General features: G+C 42.4%; 1 long non-coding RNA gene across 2 annotated transcripts; it reads right to left on the bottom strand.

Annotated features, from left to right (window-relative positions):
- Positions 1 to 858: 858 nt before the first annotated feature.
- LOC121839072 lies at positions 859 to 19,845 on the bottom strand. Of its 2 annotated transcripts, XR_006078633.1 has the most exons (3): positions 18,868 to 19,845; positions 17,006 to 18,033; positions 859 to 1,380 (listed from the first exon to the last, which is right to left on the bottom strand). It is a non-coding gene; the product is annotated as an uncharacterized LOC121839072 (long non-coding RNA). The 2 variants fall into 2 exon arrangements; XR_006078632.1 differs by lacking the exon at positions 859 to 1,380 and having other exon boundaries at positions 16,493 to 18,033.
- Positions 19,846 to 21,278: the final 1,433 nt, after the last annotated feature.

Raw genomic sequence — 21,278 nt, 5'->3', positions numbered from 1 at the left:
ACAGGGAGTCCTGCGCCTGTAGCGGGCATCTCGTCAGTGGTCTGGGAGGGAGTGCAGGCGCGGGGCCTGGACAACAGGCTCAAGGACCTGAATTGGTTGGGCCTCCATAAGCGCTTGCCGGTACGTGCCATCTTGTACCGGTATAGTTTGGTGCAATCCCCCACCTGTCCAAGATCCTCTTGTGGCAGGGAGGAGACTGTGCGCCATGCCTTCTGGGACTGTGCCTTTGCCGGACTAGTCTGGGCTAGGGCACGGGTGATGCTAGGTGTGGTTAGGAGTGATTTTGTTTTGACATGGGCTAGGCTAGAGAGAGGCGTAGGGAGAGCAAAGGGAACGGATAGGGACAGGTTTCTGCTCTGGCTTCTCATGAGTCTCTTTAAAAGGGACTGTGGGAAGCCAGGCAGAATTTAGTCAAGACAGGGAGAGATTGGGGGTGGAAGGGATAGTGAGAAGGGTGGAAGGTGATTTGAGGGGGAAGATGAAGAGGGAGGAGAGGAAGTGGGGGAAGCATGCGGCACGGGAGAGGTGGAAAGGGGGTTTAGGGCTGGGAGTGTTAGAGTGAGTTTGGTAAGGGGATAGATTAGGGAAGGGGAGATAGGGAAAGGGTTAGGTATTGGTTAGGTATGACGGGGAGGGACGATGCTCCCCTGAGGTTTGTTTTTGTTTGATGTTTTTGTAAATAGAATTAATTAAGAATGAATGAGAATTATGATTTTGTAATAGTATGAATGGTATTGATTGTAATAAATTATTTTAACCACCTTTTTGGTTTGCTTCCTGTCTAAGTTTGGTGTGGGTTTTTCTTTTGTTTTCCTCTTCTTGGGTAAATTTAGTGGGTCTCATGGTGGGTGTCTTTTAGGTCCCAGTTGTTGTTACTAGTCAACTTTCAGTGGACACCCCCATAGTGTCTTTCAGAACCCAACCTAGAAAACAAGCTTATATGTTGGGTTGGATGTTGCATCCAATTTATAATGTAATCAATGGCATTTCCATAAATGCTCATTAGTCTTCTGTTTTTTATCCTCTTATCTTCTGTACTAAATATTTCTGCTTATTTTCATTGTTTTTTCCTGTGAAGCCATTGTGTTGCATCCATGTCTGTATAAATAAAGTTTGATTTGACTTCAACAAATGAACCCAATGACTGACCAATCATCAGACTATTGGTCCCTCTTAGTATGAAAATCAGTACCAATCCCATGTCAAATAATTAAATTTCTGACAATTGAAACAAACAGATCAATCCCACTTTTCCAGCCTGCTGAAGGCGTGGTGGAGTGGTAAACACCACCCCAGGCTCTACCAGGGGCTTGAGGTGGTCTCCCACAGCTCTGTTTATGTCATGTTCTGTGGCCTTGTCGTTCCATTTCTTGACTGCCCCTGCAACACAGAAATAAACACATTTAGTCATATTATATAAAACACTCAAAGTAATGATATGGAGCATCTATGGCCTCAGTTACACCTGGCACCTAAATTTGACTTCTGTCATTGATCACTCCAAGCTGCATTAGGTTCTGATCTACCAGGATGGGCCTTTGACATTGTCTGGATGCAGTCAGGCCACTGAATATAAATAAGCAATGTAAAGAGATGAGGTGAATGAGTAGGGAAAAGGACATTCAACACAAATGACCTTCATAATAACAAAGAACAAATGAATGTGCCTGAGGGGAAATTAACTTTCATACAGCCAAAAGGGGTGAGAAATTACACCAACAATTTGCAATAATGTAAATAAACATAGATGGAACATATTCCCTTTTGCTTACGTAATGAACTGCTAAGGGGACATAAATATTTACTATCTAAACCATGTGTGACCTCACCTCTCTGGCTGTAGAAGTGTTCTGCCTAACCAGTCCAACAGCTCGCTGACTAATGGAAGGATGGAAGGATGAATGGCTCAGTCAGTCAATAAAGTGTAGAGCTGCTGTCTGACAAAATCACTATTTTAGTAGTTAAAGGAAATAAGGCTTTATGACTGCTGAATACTAACTATCAATCACTTAGATCATGTATTTTCAGGTAGAGATACATCCTTGGGATGTCCCTAGCCCATTTTAGTTGACATTTAAAAGGGTTAAGGTTAGGGTAGGGATGTCCCAAGGATCCCGGATAGCATTGACCATTGTGCATTCTTCTGTCTCTTTTACATAGCAGGTGATGGGATCTGACTTCTGACCTTGAAAATATTAAATATCTTTATTATGTGAAATCTAATGAAACTATAATGTATGTTGATGCTAATATGATGTACAATATTCCATGATGTTTCTATATGATAACAATAGCGTAATATATTTATTATGCCATATACTATTTTTTAACAGTTTCACTAATTACCTTAATCATTATGATTCAACATCAGTTCACCGCCTCACCTCATACTGTATTGGAGCAGCAGCAGCTGACTGCCCAGTTCAACGTCAGTTCACCGTCTCACCTCATACTGTATTGGAGCAGCAGCAGCTGACTTGATCGATGATGCTAATCATCATGTTTTGAATCTGTGTAAATAGAGTAAATAGAGCCGACTTCAACTCTGAAAATGAAGGGTTCAACTGGAGTTGTTCTCAGATCCCCTAAGAACCATAGGGTTATTGATCAATGAAAAACAGCCCCAAAAGGTTCTTCACAGAACTTGTTAGAAGGTGGGTTCATCGAGGAACCTCCGTTGTTGCTGGACTTCTTCCGGAAACTTCGCAATTACAACTGAAAACGATGGTGACACGTTTGGATGCGACAACAGTTAAAAAGGTTAAGTTGGTGTTTGGCTCTGAATATGTATCGACATAATTTATTATAATAATATAAGATACTAATGATGAATAACGAAGACAATGATGGTTTTCTGTGAATATCTTCCATAACGTTACTAGTTAATTACCGTAAATATTAGAAACCCGGGTTTGACCATCGGCGTTGTATGAGCTACAGTACAATACCGTTATCTAGCTAGATAACGTTGTTCTAACTAGGCAGAACTAGGTTTGGATTATTTCCCTGAACTATATTCTTTCCCATATATTGTATATTGTTTCCATAAAGCCAACATGGCTTTACACTCATTAACGTAAGTTTCCAATCTAGAGAAGTTCTCACTTTTATGATAATGAACTAGCTTACGTAAACCAACTAACTAACTAAGGACGGTGACCTGTCCAGACGAGATGTTACAACGAACTGAATCGTCAATGGAGGTCTTCCTCTTTATATAGCCTGCTACAGCATGGAATACTATTAAAGCGGAAATCTGCAATTGCTACATCCATATTGTAAATTTGAAATTATTTATTTTTGCCATTGATTCTTGAAGAATATAACACATGCTTCATGAGCTTAGTTCTGTTGTACCGCATCAGAACCACAAATACGCTTATTTTACTCTGTTTAGAAACAATGTAAATCAACACTATAGCCTCAACATGGTTAAAACATGGTTAAAACTATAAAATGTTGATATCATGGATGGTCAGTCCTTGCATCCATAGGTCTGTCTGTCTGTAGTTACATTTCTCTAACCCCATAATCCTTTTATTACCAAAACACTGGAGGAATGACAGATTTGTTATTGTTTGAACTGCAGATTGCTGGGTTGTGTGGTTTTTTTAAACAGCAACCAAATATATAGTATATTCTAGAATTCATCCATGATGTCATAATGATAGTTTAACCAGGTTTCTAGGATATATAGTATATTCTAGAATTCATCCATGATGTCATAATGATAGTTTAACCAGGTTTCTAGGCTATATAGTATATTCTAGAATTCATCCATGATGTCATAATGATAGTTTAACCAGGTTGAGGCAATATAGTATATTCTATAATTACCTGTGTAGATTTCCTGCGGAGGCAAATTTAGAGCTGTTGATAAGTCTTGTATAATATTAATTCAATTTATTTTCATGCCATTACTATAAAGGCAAGACATAGATTCAATTACATTCATGAATTGGTTTGAAACCTTAGTTTTAAACCCTTCTCAAAGTTGGTGCCTTGACATATTTGTAAAAAATGGTTTGTCATGAAACACTATTTTTTAAATGTATTTAAATGTAAGCTTTATTTAACTAGGCAAGTCAGTTAAGAACAAATTCTTATTTACAATGACTGCCTACACCGGACGACGCTGGGCCAATTGTGCGCCGCCCCATGGGACTCCCAATCACGGCCGGTTATGATACAGCCTGGATTTGATCCAGGGTGTCTGTAGTGGTGCCTTAAGCACTGAGATGCAGTGTCTGCTGTGCCACTCGAGAGCCCCAGAATCATGTTCCAGTGCTGTCCCCAACTAAAATACATCTTGGTAAACCAAGAGTCATCTGTTCTTTCTACCAATCGCCCCATGTGTTTTTATAAAATCAAATACACGTACTGAACTTGTCTGATGCTTTAACCTGTCTGGCACCAGTGGGACGGTAGCGTCCCACCTCCACCAAAGCAAGTGAAATTGCAGGGCTCCAAATTCAAATCAACAGAAATCCCAAAATTAAAATTCCTCAATCATACAAGTATTATACACCATTTTAAAGATAAACTTCTTGTAAATCCAACCATAGTGGCCAATTTCAAAAAGGCTTTACAACGAAAGCACACCATGCGATTATGTTAGGTCAGCGCCGAGCCACAGAAAACCATACAGCCATTTTCCAACCAAGGCGAGGTGTCACAAAAGTCAGAAATAGCATTAAAATTAGTCACTTACCTTTGATGATCTTCATCTGGTGGCACTCCCAGGTCTTCATGTTAGACAATAAATGTTTGTTTTGTTCGATAATGTCCCTCTTTATGTCCAAAAACCTCCGTTTTGTTGGTGCGTTTAGTTCAGTAATCAAAAGGCACAATGTGCGCTCTCAACATCAGATGAAAAGTCTAAAAAAGTACAATAAAAGTTTGTAGAAACATGTCAAACGATGTTTAAAATCAATCCTCAGGTTGTTTTTGTCATAAATAATCAATAATATTTCAACCGGACAAAAGCTTCTTCAATAGAAAAGTTAAACAAGAAATGCGCGCTCCTGATCATGCGCTGGGCTCATGGCTGGAAATTTCCACTGTCCACTGAAAGTGGTGTATCTCCCCCATTTTTCAGAGTAAAAGCCTGAAACAATGCCTAAAGACTGGCCACATGTAGAAGAAGCCATAGTGGTAGGAATTTTATGAATAATGACTAAACGATATCTACATTTAAATAGAACTATAACTAATTAAACTCTACCCTGTTTTATTATATCTGATTAATAAAGTTTGTTCATATGGAAGGGATTATGTAGCATGAACAAGGAGTAATTAAACATAATAAACACCATTCCAACTAGGTTAGGGAGGAATGGTTTGTGGGTTTTTAAGTAAGCAAAAAGGATCGTTAACCTATGGTTGAGCCGACTCTACTTAGCTCTGGGATGTTTAGATAAGGCAGTGCATGCCTCCCTAGGTTTTCCATTATCTGGAGCTGTCTGCTAAATAGTGATAGATGGTGGTGAGACTTCAGAAGTTAATCTTGATGTGTGTGTGCGCTAGGAGGTTGGAATAAACTTTTGAACCTGCTCTGTCCTGGTCGATAGGAGGAAAGACATTTTATAACCTGACGTCATATTTTGTATATACAGTATATCAAAAGTGAGTACACCCCTCACATTTTTGTAAATATTTGAGTATATCTGTGACAACACTGAAGGGGACAGCAAATGTACACTGTTATATAAGCTGTACACTCACTACTTTACATTGTAGCAAAGTGTCATTTCTTCAGTGTTGTCACATGACAACACTGAAGAAATGACACTTTGCTACAATGTAAAGTAGTGAGTGTACAGCTTATATAACAGTGTACAGTGTACATTTGCTGTCCCCTCAAAATAACTCAACACACACTCATTAATGTCTAAACCGCTGGCAACAAAAGTGAGTACACTCCTAAGTGAAAATGTCCAAATTGAGCCCAATTAGCCATTTCCCTCCCTGGTGTCATGTGACTGGTTAGTGTTACAAGGTCTCAGGTGTGAATGGGGAGCAGGTCTGTTAAATTTGGTGTTATCGCTCTCACTCTCCCTCATACTGACTGGTCACTGGAAGTTCAACATGGCACCTCATAGCAAAGAACTCTCTGAGGATCTGAAAAAAATAATTGTTGCTCTACATAAAGATGGCCTGGGCTATAAGAAGATTGCCAAGACCCTGAAACTGAGCTGCAGCACGGTGGCCAAGACCATACAGCGGTTTAACTGGACAGGTTCCGCTCAGAACAGGCCTCGCCATGGTCGACCAAAGAAGTTGAGTGCACGTGCTCAGCATCATATCCAGAGGTTGTCTTTGGGAAATAGACGTATGAGTGCTGCCAGCATTGCTGCAGAGGTTGAAGGGGTGGGGGGTCAGCCAGTCAGTGCTCAGACCATACACCGTACACTGCATCTAATTGGTCTGCATGGCTGTCGTCCCAGAAGGAAGCCTCTTCTAAAGATGATGCACAAGAAAGCCCGCAAACAGTTTGCTGAAGACAAGCAGAATAAGGACATGGATTACTGGAACCATGTCCTGTGGTCTGATGAGACCAAGATAAACTTATTTGGTTCAGATGGTGCCAAGCGTGTGTGGCGGCAACCAGGTGAGGAGTACAAAGACAAGTGTGTCTTGCCTACAGTCAAGCATGGTGGTGGGAGTGTCATGGTCTGGGGCTGCATGAGTGCTACCGGCACTGGGGAGCTACAGTTCATTGAGGGAACCATGAATGCCAACATGTACTGTGACATACTGAAGCAGAGCATGATCCCCTCCCTTCGGAGACTGGGCCGCAGGGCAGTATTCCAACATGATAACGACCCCAAACACCTCCAAGACGACCACTCCCTTGAGGGTAAAGGTGATGGACTGGCCAAGCAAGTCTCCAGACCTAAACCCTGTTGAGCATCTCTGGGGCATCCTCAAACGGAAGGTGGGGGAGTGCAAGGTCTCTAACATCCACCAGCTCCGTGATGTCGTCATGGAGGAGTGGAAGAGTACTCCAGTGGCAATCTGTGAAGCTCTGGTGAACTCCATGCCCAAGAGGGTTAAGGCAGTGCTGGAAAATGATGGTGGCCACACAAAATATTGACACTTTGGGCCCAATATTGACACTTTTGTTGCCAGCAGTTTAGACATTAATGGCTGTGTGTTGAGTAATTTTGAGGGGACAGCAAATTTACACTGTTATACAAGCTGTACACTCACTACTGTTGTCACATGAAAAAATATACTCAAATATTTACACAAATGTGAGGGGTTTACTCACTTTTGTGATATACTGTAAACTGTTGTTCGTGGTTCCATGGGAGCGCGTTCCGAGAATAAATACTATTATCTAATTTTGATAAGACTGGTCTCTGTCTATTTTATGCAAATAAGAATCTTACACATTATAAAATAGACTGAGTGTATTTAATTAATGAACACATATAGGAATTATGAAATTCCGATGACACATAGAGATCGTGAACTGCGTCCTAAGTCTTTGTATGGTGGATAGGCTTTCAATGGAAAAACAGCCTTTCAAAATAATAGTACTTCCTGGATGGATTTTCCTCAGGTTTTTGCCTGCAATATTAGTTCTGTTATACTTACAGACATTATTTTAACAGTTTTGGAAACCTCAGAGTGTTTTCTATCCAAATCTACTAATGTGGACATCCTAGCTTCTCGGCCTGAGTAGCAGGCCATTTAATTTGGGCACGCTTTTCATCCAAAATTCCCGAATGCTGCTCCCTGCACCAGTGAAGTTAAGCATTCTGTTTGATTAAATGATTAAGACACACAAATGACTCAAAGTCATAACTTCGGAGCCGGTCGTCACTATGATCCGACCAGAGGGAGCCGGTCGTCACTATGACCCGACCAGAGGGAGCCGGTCGTCACTATGACCCGACCAGAGGGAGCCGGTCGTCACTATGACCCGACCAGAGGGAGCCGGTCGTCACTATGACCCGACCAGAGGGAGCCGGTCGTCACTATGACCCGACCAGAGGGAGCCGGTCGTCACTATGACCCGACCAGAGGGAGCTGGTCGTCAACATAACCTGACCAGAGGGAGCCAGTCGTCAACATAACCTGACCAGAGGGAGCCGGTAGTCAGCATAACCTAACCAGAGGGAGCCGGTCATCTGCTGCTGAAGTTTTCAGTAATAGACTAATAGACTACAGATAGATAGTCTATTACTAGTCTATTACTCTACACCAGCAGTCGGCAACCTTTTCCATTTGGAGTGCCTATTTATCTGACCATTTCTACCAACCTGTGTGCCAGTTATGATTTTCATATGCACATTTTCGTGGAACACTTTCATTTAATTTATAATAGTATCTCAATTATTGTCTGTGATTAATCTACATTATAACTAAATGAAAATGATACAAATCTAAAAGTAACTTTTATTGCAATTACCAACTATGTAAAAATAGCCTACATAAAGCCAACAAATAAAAACAAATAAAAACATTGCATTCTGCAGGTAGAAAATATCCTGATAAAAATAAATATCCTAGAGCAAGCTTGCAAAATATCCAAAATATTTGAGGCCCTCAGGTTCCTGCTCCAGTGAGTTCTGGGCAGACACAGCTGTAGGCTATTTGTTCAAAGGATAAGAAGTAATCAGGTATTTTATGACATTTCCACTGCATCAGAGCATTCCATTTTTCCCTTTTATGCTGGTTATCGAAAGGGTGGTTATCGAAAGGGTGAGAGCTGGAAATATTTTATGAAAATACTTTTTGTCAGCATTCGCAGCACTTTTTGTCATTCGCAGTTGATTTTGATTAGACTTTGTTTGAAGCTCCACAACTCATTAGTGGTGCAGCGTTAAGAAAATCAGAAATACTATCAGACATCCCCAAATGGGCACATTTATAGGCCTACATTTGTTTGCAGGCCAGGTAGATTATTCCTACTTCTATATGGGTAATCAGGTGGGCGTCCTTACTCAACATTGTCTTTTGTTTGAAACACTCCTGTCAATGAATAAATTGATAAAACTGACACATCTTGTAGGGTCAATTCTGGGTGGTCTGCCAGGGGCTGTTTCATTTAGGATCCATTGGGGAATGATTTTATTTCCCCATAGTATGTTGTACCGAAGTTGACTGACTGAAAGGGAGTGTAACTTTGATTATAATTACACTTCCCTGAAGGAGAGAAACGAGGTACAACGCCTGTTTGTTCCCGCCCTTTCCTGGGTCGGTGAAGAGCGGTATTAAATGTAAGGAATAAATCCAAGCCTCACGCACATCACCTGTGGAAGGCGGGTCTTCCAGCGAGGCGTGGATTTGATAGTACCGTTTCATTTAGTTTCCCTCCTTCAGGGAACAGTAGTTATAGTCATAATATTACGCTTGTCATATGATGAACTTCAACTTAAATACGGGATTTTGCTTTCAGACAGTTTTTTTGTATTCTGAAATGCACTCGAACTATGTGTCATTTAGTGGCTCCTTATGTTACGCTGGGAAAACAGTTTTTGTGGGCACAAAAATACTAAATAATTTCAGAGTTTGCTAAATCCAATGGTTTTAAACATAGTCATCTTGTAATCCAAGATGGCGTAGCAGTAAGACGTGTTTGTTGTTGTAAATGTTATGTTTTTTTTCGTCTTTTCTTTGTATATATTGCAATAATCAGGGCAAGGTGTCTGGTAACATTTTAATCAGGGCAAGGTGTCTGGTAACATGGCTGAATACAAACAGTGCAGCTATTCCCTCCGCAAGGCTATCAAACAAGCTAAGCGCCAGTACAGAGACAAAGTAGAATCTCAATTCAACGGCTCAGACACAAGAGGTATGTGGCAGGGTCTACAGTCAATCACGGACTACAGGAAGAAACCCAGCCCAGTCACGGACCAGGATGTCTTGCTCCCAGGCAGACTAAATAACTTTTTGCCCGCTTTGAGGACAATACAGTGCCACTGACACGGCCTGCAACGGAAACATGCGGTCTCTCCTTCACTGCAGCCGAAGTGAGTAAGACATTTAAACGTGTTAACCCTCGCAAGGCTGCAGGCCCAGACGGCATCCCCAGCCGCGCCCTCAGAGCATGCGCAGACCAGCTGGCCGGTGTGTTTACGGACATATTCAATCAATCCCTATACCAGTCTGCTGTTCCCACATGCTTCAAGAGGGCCACCATTGTTCCTGTTCCCAAGAAAGCTAAGGTAACTGAGCTAAACGACTACCGCCCCGTAGCACTCACATCCGTCATCATGAAGTGCTTTGAGAGACTAGTCAAGGACCATATCACCTCCACCCTACCTGACACCCTTGACCCACTCCAATTTGCTTACCGCCCAAATAGGTCCACAGACGATGCAATCTCAACCACACTGCACACTGCCCTAACCCATCTGGACAAGAGGAATACCTATGTGAGAATGCTGTTCATCGACTACAGCTCGGCATTCAACACCATAGTACCCTCCAAGCTCGTCATCAAGCTCGAGACCCTGGGTCTCGACCCCGCCCTGTGCAACTGGGTACTGGACTTCCTGACGGGCCGCCCCCAGGTGGTGAGGGTAGGCAACAACATCTCCTCCCCGCTGATCCTCAACACTGGGGCCCCACAAGGGTGCGTTCTGAGCCCTCTCCTGTACTCCCTGTTCACCCACGACTGCGTGGCCATGCACGCCTCCAACTCAATCATCAAGTTTGCGGACGACACAACAGTGGTAGGCTTGATTACCAACAACGACGAGACGGCCTACAGGGAGGAGGTGAGGGCCCTCGGAGTGTGGTGTCAGGAAAATAACCTCACACTCAACGTCAACAAAACTAAGGAGATGATTGTGGACTTCAGGAAACAGCAGAGGGAACACCCCCCATCCATCCACATCGATGGAACAGTAGTGGAGAGGGTAGCAAGTTTTAAGTTCCTCGGCATACACATCACAGACAAACTGAATTGGTCCACTCACACAGACAGCATCGTGAGGAAGGCGCAGCAGCGCCTCTTCAACCTCAGGAGGCTGAAGAAATTCGGCTTGTCACCAAAAGCACTCACAAACTTCTACAGATGCACAATCGAGAGCATCCTGGCGGGCTGTATCACCGCCTGGTATGGCAACTGCACCGCCCTCAACCGTAAGGCTCTCCAGAGGGTAGTGAGGTCTGCACAACGCATCACCGGGGGCAAACTACCTGCCCTCCAGGACACCTACACCACCCGATGCTACAGGAAGGCCATAAAGATCATCAAGGACATCAACCACCCGAGCCACTGCCTGTTCACCCCGCTGCCATCCAGAAGGCGAGGTCAGTACAGGTGCATCAAAGCTGGGACCGAGAGACTGAAAAACAGCTTCTATCTCAAGGCCATCAGACTGTTAAACAGCCACCACTAACATTGAGTGGCTACTGCCAACACACTGTCAATGACACTGACTCTACTCCAGCCACTTTAATCATGGGAATCGATGGGAAATGATGTAAATATATCACTAGCCACTTTAAACAATGCTACCTTATATAATGTTACTTACCCTACATTGTCCATCTCATATGCATACGTTGATACTGTACTCTATATCATCGACTGCATCCTTATGTAATACATGTATCACTAGCCACTTTAACTATGCCACTTGGTTTACATACTTATCTCATATGTATATACTGTACTCGATATCATCTACTGTATCTTGCCTATGCTGCTCTGTACCATCACTCATTCATATATCCTTATGTACATATTCTTTATCCCCTTACACTGTGTATGACAGTAGTTTTTTTTGGAATTGTTAGTTAGATTACTTGCTCGTTATTACTGCATTGTCGGAACTAGAAGCACAAGCATTTCGCTACACTCGCATTAACATCTGCTAACCATGTGTATGTGACAAATAAAATTTGATTTGATTTGAAAAAATATATTTCAAACTTTTTCAATTTTTAAATGAAATATACCTTCCGGCAATTCCCCTCACCCAATGTGATACGGATCTGCTATTTTTTTTAGACCTTATAGCTTGAACCTCCATCAGAAGCTAGCCATAGCTACTAGCTATTTAGTCATTGTTAGCCACTGCTAGTGGCCTTTACCTTTTTAGCTCAGACACCAGCCGCTTTTAGCCTGGATAATACCTGCCAGTTTGCACAGCGTGATATCAACCCCGAGCATATCGGAGCGTGATATCAACCCTGAGCATATCGGACTGTTTTTCTCCACCACATCACCGTATTCCTGCCGTAAGCTCTGGACCATTACACAAGATAATCGCAGCTAGCTAGCTGCCACCATGTGGCCCAGCCCCGAAGCTAGCCTTGAGCCAGGCCCATCTCCCGGCCTGCTCAGTGGACCCTATGATCACTCGGCTACACAGCTGATGCCTCCCAGACTCTTCACTACATCACCGGATTCCTGCCGTAAGCTCTGGACCTTTGGACTGAATTGGCTATAGTGGCTAACGCCCTTGTCCCGAAGCTAGCACCAGTTAGCCCCTATGCATCTCCCGGCTAGCATAGTAATGACTACCTTACGGCTTCCCTGGTTCATATATTGCTGTTCACTGGACCCTATGATCACTTGGCTACATAGGTGATGGCTGCTGGACTGTTCATTGATCAAGGTTCTTCATTTTGTTTATTTTGTTTATCTGTCGGCCCCAGCCTCAAACTCAGGCCCTGTGTGTAGTTAACTGACCCTCTCTGCCCATTCATAGCCATTTTATCTGTTGTTGTTGTCTTACCCATTGTTGTCTTAGCTACCTCTCCCAATCAATACCTGTGATTGCTTTATGCCTCGCTTTATGTCTCTGTCTAATGTCAATATGCCTTGTATACTGTTGTTTAGGGTAGTTATCATTGTTTTGTTTTACTGCGGAGCCCCTAGTCCCACTCAACATGCCTCAGAGAACTCTTTTGTCCCACCTCCCACACATGCAGTGACCTCACCTAGCATAACTGGTGCCTCCAGAGATGCAACCTCTCTTATCGTCACTCAATGCCTAGGTTTACCTCCACTGTACCCGCACCCTATCTGTACATTATGCCTTGAATCTATCCTATCACGCCCAGAAATCTGCTCCGTTTATTCTCTGTTCCCAACGCACTAGACGACCAGTTATGATAGCCTTTAGCCATACCCTCATCCTACTCCTCTGTTCCTTGGGTGATGTAGAGGTTAACCCAGGCCCTGTGTGTCCCCAGGCACTCTCATTTGTTGACTTCTGTAACCGTAAAAGCCTTGGTTTCATGCATGTTAACATCAGAAGCCTCCTCCCTAAGTTTGTTTTACTCACTGCTTTAGCACACTCCGCCAACCTTAATGTCCTTGCCATGTCTGAATCCTGGCTTAGGAAGGCAACCAAACATTCTGAAATGTCCATCCTCAACCACAACATTTTCCGTCAAGATAGAACTGTCAAAAAGAGAGGAGGTGCAATCTACTGCAGATATGGCCTGCAAAGTTCTGTCATACTTTCCAGGTCCATGCCCAAACAGTTCGAGCTTCTAATTTAAAAAAAATAATCTCTCCAGAAATAAGTCTCTCACTGTTGCCGCCAGTTATTGACTTCAGCTCCCAGCTGTGCCCTGGACACCATATGTGAATTGATTGCCCCATATCTATCTTCAGTGTTCGTTCTATTAAGTGACCTAACCTGGGATATGCGTAACACCCTGGCCGTCCTACAATCCAAGCTAGATGCCGTCAATCTCACACAAATTATCAAGGAACCCACCAGGTACAACCCTAAATCCATAAACATGGGCACCCTCATAGATATTGTCCTGACCAACTTGCCCTCCAAATAAACGTCTGCTGTTTTCAGTCAGGATCTCAGCGATCACTGCCTCATTGCCTGCATCCGTTATGGGTCCGCGGTCAAACGACCACCCCTCATCACTGTCAAACGCTCCCAAAATCACTTCTGCAAGCAGGCCTTTCTAATCGACCTGGCCTGGGTATCCTGGAAGGATATTGACCTCATCCCATCAGTAGAGGATGCCTGGTTGTTCTTTAAAAGTAATTTCCCCACCACCTTAAATAAGCATGCCCCTTTCAGGAAATGTAGAACTAAGAACAGATATAGCCCTTGGTTCACTCCAGACCTGACTGCCCTCGACCAGCACAAAAACATCCTGTGGCGTACTACACTAACAGCTCCTCAACCCCCGCAGCTACTTGCCCAAGCCTCGCCAGCTCCTCCTTCACCCAAATCCAGATAGCTGATGTTCTGAACGAGTTGCAAAACCTGGACCAGTACAAATCAGCTGGGCTAGACATTCTGGACCTTCTCTTTGTAAAATTATCCGCCGCCATTGTGGCAACCCCTATTACTAGTCTGTTCAACCTCTCTTTCGTATCGTCCGAGATTCCTAAAGATTGGAACGATTCCTCGGTCATCCCCCTCTTCAAAGGGGGTGACACTCTACGATTACAGATCTATATCCAACTCTAGACCCAAACTATTACAGACCTATATCCATCCTGCCCTGCCGTTCGAAAGTCTTTGAATGTCCCCAGTCCACCTGGCCGTGCTGCTGCTCCAGTTTCAACTGTTCTGCCTTATTATTATTGGACCATGCTGGTCTTTTATGAACATTTGAACATCTTGGCCATGTTCTGTTATAATCTCCACCCGGCACAGCCAGAAGAGGACTGGCCACCCCACATAGCCTGGTTCCTCTCTAGGTTTCTTCCTAGATTTTGGCCTTTCTAGGGAGTTTTTCCTAGCCACCGTGCTTCTACACCTGCATTGCTTGCTGTTTGGGGTTTTAGGCTGGGTTTCTGTACAGCACTTTGAGATATCAGCTGATGTACGAAGGGCTATATAAATCAATTTGATTTGAAGTTAACAAACAGATCATTGACCATTTTGAATCCCACCGTACCTTCTCCGCTGTGCAATCCAGTTTCCGAGCTGGTCATGGGTGCACCTCAGCCACGCTCAAGGTACTAGCGATATCATAACAGCCATCGATAAAAGACAGTACTGTGCAGCTGTCTTCATCAACCTGGCCAAGGCTTTCGACTTTGTCAATCACCGTATTCTTATCGGCAGACTCAACAGCCTTTGTTTCTCAAATGACTGACTCGCCTGGTTCACCAACTACTTCTCAGACAGAGTTCAGTGTGTCAAATCGGAGGATCTGTTGTCCTGACCTCTGGCAGTCTCTATGGAGGTACCAAAGGGTTCAATTCTCGGACCAACTCTTTTCTCTGTATATACCAACGATGTTGCTCTTGCTGCGGGTGATTTCTTGATCCACCTCTACGCAGACGACACCATTCTGTATACATCTGGCCCTTCTTTGGACACTGTGTTAACAAACCTCCAAACGCGCTTCAATGCCATACAACACTCCATCCGTTGCCTCCAACTGCTCTGAAATGCTAGCAAAACTAAAAGCATGCTCTTCAACCGATCGCTGCCCGCCACGGCCCGCCCGACTAGCATCACTACTCTGGACGGTTCTGACTTAGAATATGTGGACAACTACTAATACCTAAGTATCTGGTTAGACTGTAAACTCTCCTTCCAGACTCATATTAAGCATCTCCAATCCAAAATTAAATGTACAATTCGCTTCCTATTTTGCAACAAAGCCTCCTTCACTCACGCTGCCAAACATACCCTCGTAAAACTGACTATCCTACCTGTCCTTAACTTCGGCGATATAATTTACAAAATAGCCTCCAACACTCTACTCAGCAAACTGGATGCAGTCTATCACAGTGCCATCCGTTTTGTCACCAAAGCCCCATATACCACCCTCCACTGCGACCTGTATGCTCTCGTCGGCTGGCCCTCGCTACATATTTGTCGCCAAACCCACTGGCTCCGGGTCGTCTATAAGTCTTTGCTAGGCCGCCTTAACTCGGCTCACTGGTCACCATAGCAACACCCACCCATAGCAGGTGCTCCAGCAGGTATATCTCACTGGTCATCCCCAAAGCCATCACCTGTTTGGCTGCCTTTTCTGCCAGTTCTCTGCTGCCAATGACTGGAACAAATTGCAAAAATCGCTGAAGTTGGAGACTAAAATCTCCCTCACTAACTTTAAGCATCAGCTATCTGAGCAGCATACCGATCGCTGCAGCTGTAAATAGCCCATCCTACTGCCTACATCATCCCCATATTTCTATTAACTTTGTTGCTCTTTTGTACACCAGTATTTCTACTTGCACATCATCATCTGCACAGCTATTACTCCAGTGTTAATTTGCTAAGTTGTAAATACTTCGCTACTACAGCTTATTTATTGCCTTACCTCCTTACTCCATTTGTATATAGATTTTTCTATTGTGTTATTGACTGTACGTTTGTTTATCCCACGTGTAACTCTGTTGTTTTTTTGTCGCACTGCTTTGCTTTATCTTGGCCAGGTCGCAGTTGTAAATGAGAACTTGTTCTCGACTGGCCTACCTGGTTAAATAAAGGTGAAATAAAAAATAAAATCGGAACTTTATTGACAACACCCAAATGGATACTGTCATTAACGCGGTTCTTCAATAATTACACATAATTCATACTGTAGCAAACATTATATTAAACAGAACATTCAAACAAGCCTTTACAATTATAATCCAAAGTAGTGTGAAATGCACTCATAAGCAACCTGGAAATGGAGGTTACTCCCCTGAGTTTTCCCCCATTCATATTCAGAATACATTGTGAAAAACTAAAATCTTTGCTCACCATTTTTGTTCCAGGCAGATATAGTACATCCATAACTATCGGTTTCCTCATGAGCAGGGAGGAGTTTCTGCAATCAAATTGCCCTCGTGCCACAATTTTAGCAAACACAGAAGGGGGCCTTGGAGAACAAAAGTCGTCTGGCACACTGTTTAGAGTTTCAACAACATGAATATCCTATTTCTAGCCGACAATCATCAATGTTACTACTAATGTGAAAAAAAGACTAAATATGACTTTTCTTGCTCATTTTAAGACAATTGTCAAATCATGTTAACATTGATTACAGACGTCAATTGCTGTACAACATCATGGCTACGCTGTTTGCATCACCTTTTACAATGGATTACCTCTGTTGTGGGCCTTTAGTCATCTGTGTGACTTTGTTGTTCACACAGGAGAGATACGGGACTATTGTGGATCCTCTGGGGAGCCTCAACAACCACATGATGCTGAAGAGGCAGAGAAGAGTCCATCCAGATCAGAAATCCTCAAACACCTGCAGAGATCCACAGGGAAGAGAACTCACTGCTGCTCTGACTGTGGGAAGAGATTCACCTCATCAGGCATTAAAATTCACCAGAGAACACACACAGGAGAGAAATCTTATAGCTGTGATCAATGTGGAAAGAGGTTTACTACATCTGGCCATCTGACTCTACACAAGAGAACACACACAGGAGAGAAACCTTATAGCTGTGGTCAATGTGGGAAGAGTTTTGGTCGATCCGGCCAGCTGACATCACACCAGAGAACACACACAGGAGAGAAACCTTATAGCTGTGGTCAGTACATGAAGGAGTTATTTTGTGATATCAATGAATTAATGTCACAATGTAGAATGTTTTAACATTGAAGTAGGAGTATTTTAAGTAATTTCACAATGTAGAACCCTAAACGTTTTCCCCATTCAATTGATTTCAGCGTGATATAAGCCTCAGGGGGAAAATCCAGGCTCTGAATTGAAAGAGTACTATTTATGAGATTTAGCAAAAAGTGACTAACACAAATAGAGTTGTGTTACACTTACCATGTTGGTGACCCACTTGAATCAAAATGCAACACTTCTAAATGTAGCTAGCTGTTTTCTTCAAGTTGTCCTCTAAACACCTAAAACTCTTTCCACAGTGGGAGCAGTGATAAGGCTTCTCTCCTGTGTGTGTTCTCTCATGCCCAACCAGGGCCCCAAACTGAGTAAAATAATTTCTACAGTGGGAACAGTGGTAGGGCTTTTCTCCTGTATGTATTCTCTCGTGAATTTTCAGGCTCCCTAACCACCTAAAACTCTTTCCACAGTGGGACCAGTGGTGTTGGTTAGGCGTCTCCGGGTCTGTTTCCTCTGAGGAACTCTTCCCGCTGTCAGAGTCTGGTCTCTCTCCTGCCAAAGACAAACATATTATTTAGTTAAACAGAGAGACCTGAATGAAACCAACATTAAATAAAATTGCCTTCCTATGAGGTTTAATCTAAACTAGATCCCTCAATAACCGGAGGTCAGTTTTCACAACATTACATTACTAAAATACACTTGGTGACGGTGAGATTTAAAAACAAATGACGTAGAGCTCCAAATCTAATTTCTCAGGGAATATCTTGATGTCATAATAAGAGCTCTATAATACTAGATAATGTCATGTTTATAGGCTGAGCAGAGCTCTATAATAACAGATAATGTCATGTTTATAGGCTGAGCAGAGCTCTAAAATAATAGATAATGTCATGTTTATAGGCTGAGCAGAGCTCTATAATAATAGATAATGTCATGTTTATAGGCTGAGCTCTATCTGTCTATAGCTTGACAACATTCAGCTGTTTTCTTGAAATGTATTATCTAACACTTACAATTTCTTTCCTTTTTGGTTACTAACTAGTTATATCAACTAAGTTAAACTCGCAACATTAGCAAACTTGTTAGCTATATTTCAGAGGTTAAAATTTTAATTAAATGTGTTACACAGTCAAATTTGACAATAAACAGAATGTCCCACAAAATGTGTACATATTACTTTATTTTAAACTCTCATAACCTAACTTATATAAAACTTAACTTACATGAATTGCAATAAAAATCAGTGGTCAGCTAGCTAGAAGGGTGTATGTAGTCGTAGTTAATAGTTTTTTTGTTTCTTGTTGTCTATTTTAATTGAAATCATCCACAGTACGGTAGTTATGTTGGATAAATAAAACACATAAGAAGCCGTATGTATCTTACATTAAAGGGCCAACAGCAGTCGTTTTTAATCTCAACATTAAATCCTTTCTGGGTAACGATGAAGTTTCTTCCTGGTTTTGTTTTCAAAGATGTCCACTGTCTGGGTGTTCACTCCCCCCACAGGTTACTATAGCAACACACATCACCCCCCACTGGTTACTATAGCAACACACATCACCCCCCACAGGTTACTATAGCAACACACATCACCCCACCACACGGGTTACTATAGCAACACGCATCACCCCCCACGGGTTACTATAGTAACACACATCCCCTGTCATTTCTATCTTGTTTATCAATTCTGAGTGACATTAAAGTTGTGAATGTGCTAATCCATTGTTAAGGTTTTGTTGGTGACACACTCTTTGGTGGTATACACATCTTACAGTGTAGTTATCAATTCCTACATTAAATAATAACACATTCAAGCATAAACATTCAGTAGAGTGCCGCTTTAAAACCATGCACCAGTTCAACAATAGTTTTGCTCCTGTTTTTAAGACAGCTCCCTCCTCTTCTTTTACTGTAACATCCTCCTCCTCTTTCACTCTGAACGAGTCTTCTTCTTCTTTCTCTCTGTAACAGCCTCACCCTCTACTTCTTCGTTTACTGTAACATCCTCCCCTTCATTCTCCTCTTTCACGACAATGTTCAGCCAAATACCTTCTTTCTCCGTCCAGCAGACCTCCTCTTCTTCAGCAGGAGGAGAGTAGCTTGGTGAACTCATGGTCAGTGATGTTAGCCTGCTAACCTAGCTAGTTAGCGACTAGCCTAGTGATAGGCTAATTTATCAAGCCAGCTACTGTTACCTGACTAAACGGAAATATGACATTAAACGGGGAAACTCGTTAAAAGACATACAATTGTTGTATGTTTCAAATACAGAGGCAAATATACACCGAAGCAGTCTGAATAGCTTGAATGTTTCGGCTTGGATGCTACCGAGGTGTCTGACTAGCTGTTGTTGTTGAAGTAGCGTCCCGTCCACTAGATTATACGTCACACTGGCAGCATTGCCGGAACCTAAAAGACGCACATCGTCATCTGTTGACTGGAGTGGGCAACGCAGATAAATCTTTATTTAAGTGCATTTTTCTTTATTAAATAATAATATAATAGTCAGACAACTGCAGATTTGTAATAAGTATGAATTTAAAACCTACTTCTACATTCTACCAACCCAACAGATGTTTCTACTATGAAGAAACTCTTTCAGGTTAATTAAAGTTTAATTCCCAAATAGCCGATACAGGTTTGGTCATTATCAGGTATTGGAGCGTTGAAAGATGATGCACAACAACGGTTTCTTCCAGGAAACCACGACTCCAATAACCACCGCGGTCGAAATAACTGTAAAGTACGTCGCCATCAAAACGACTACCGCTACAATCGACCTGTTCGCAATACATGGGTATTGGGATCTGACCTCATTGATCTGTCAGTAAACTATGTCTACATGGGTATTGGGATCTAACCTCATTGATCTGTCAGTAAGCTATATCTACATGGGTATTGGGATCTAACCTCATTGTTCTGTCAGTAAACTATGTCTACATGGGTATTGGGATCTAACCTCATTTATCTGTCAGTAAGCTATATCTACATGGGTATTGGGATCTAACCTCATTGTTCTGTCAGTAAGCTATGTCTACATGGGTATTGGGATCTCAGCTATAGTATAATCCATCAAAGCAGTTTTTTTTTCGTAAAGTTACACTGGGTACATGGGCCACATAAATAATTACCGTCCAGCACATTGTCTAGAAAGGTACTGTTCCTAGGCCGTCATTGTAAATAAGAGTTTGTTCTTAACTGACTTGTCAATTTAAATAAAGGAAGAAAAAAAAGGAATATGTTCCATCAGCCATTGGTATAATTGAACTACAATGGCCATAATGCATTGCATGCCTACTTGTCTTGTCTGTTTATTTTACACCTGCTATGTAAAAGTGGAAGAAGAATGCATGATGGTCAATGCAATCTGGGATCCTTGAGACATCCATACCTTAACCATTTTAAATGTCAACTTCAACGGGCTAGGGACGTCCCAAGGATGTATCTCTACCTGAAAATACATGATCGAAGTGATTTATAGTTGGTATTCTGCAGTCATAAAGCCCAATTTACTTTAACGAACTACTAAAATAGTGATTTTGTCAGACAGCAGCTCTACACTTTATTGACTGACTGATCCATTCATCCTTCCATCCCTCATCAGCCTTCCTCTCCTCTGAAGACCCAGTGAGGGTGGAGCTCAGTCAGAGAGCTGTTGAGGGACTGGTTAGGAAGAACACTTCTACAGCCAGAGAGGTCACACATTGTTTAGATGGTAAATATTTATGTCCCCTTAGCGGTTCATCACGTAAGCAAAAGGTAATATGATCCATCATCCATGTTAATTTACATTA

This window comes from Oncorhynchus tshawytscha, linkage group LG13, assembly GCF_018296145.1.
Source record: "Oncorhynchus tshawytscha isolate Ot180627B linkage group LG13, Otsh_v2.0, whole genome shotgun sequence".
Taxonomy (NCBI): domain Eukaryota; kingdom Metazoa; phylum Chordata; class Actinopteri; order Salmoniformes; family Salmonidae; genus Oncorhynchus; species Oncorhynchus tshawytscha.
The sequence above is the reverse complement of the archived record's forward strand: the minus strand, read 5'-3'. Positions and strand labels throughout refer to the sequence as shown.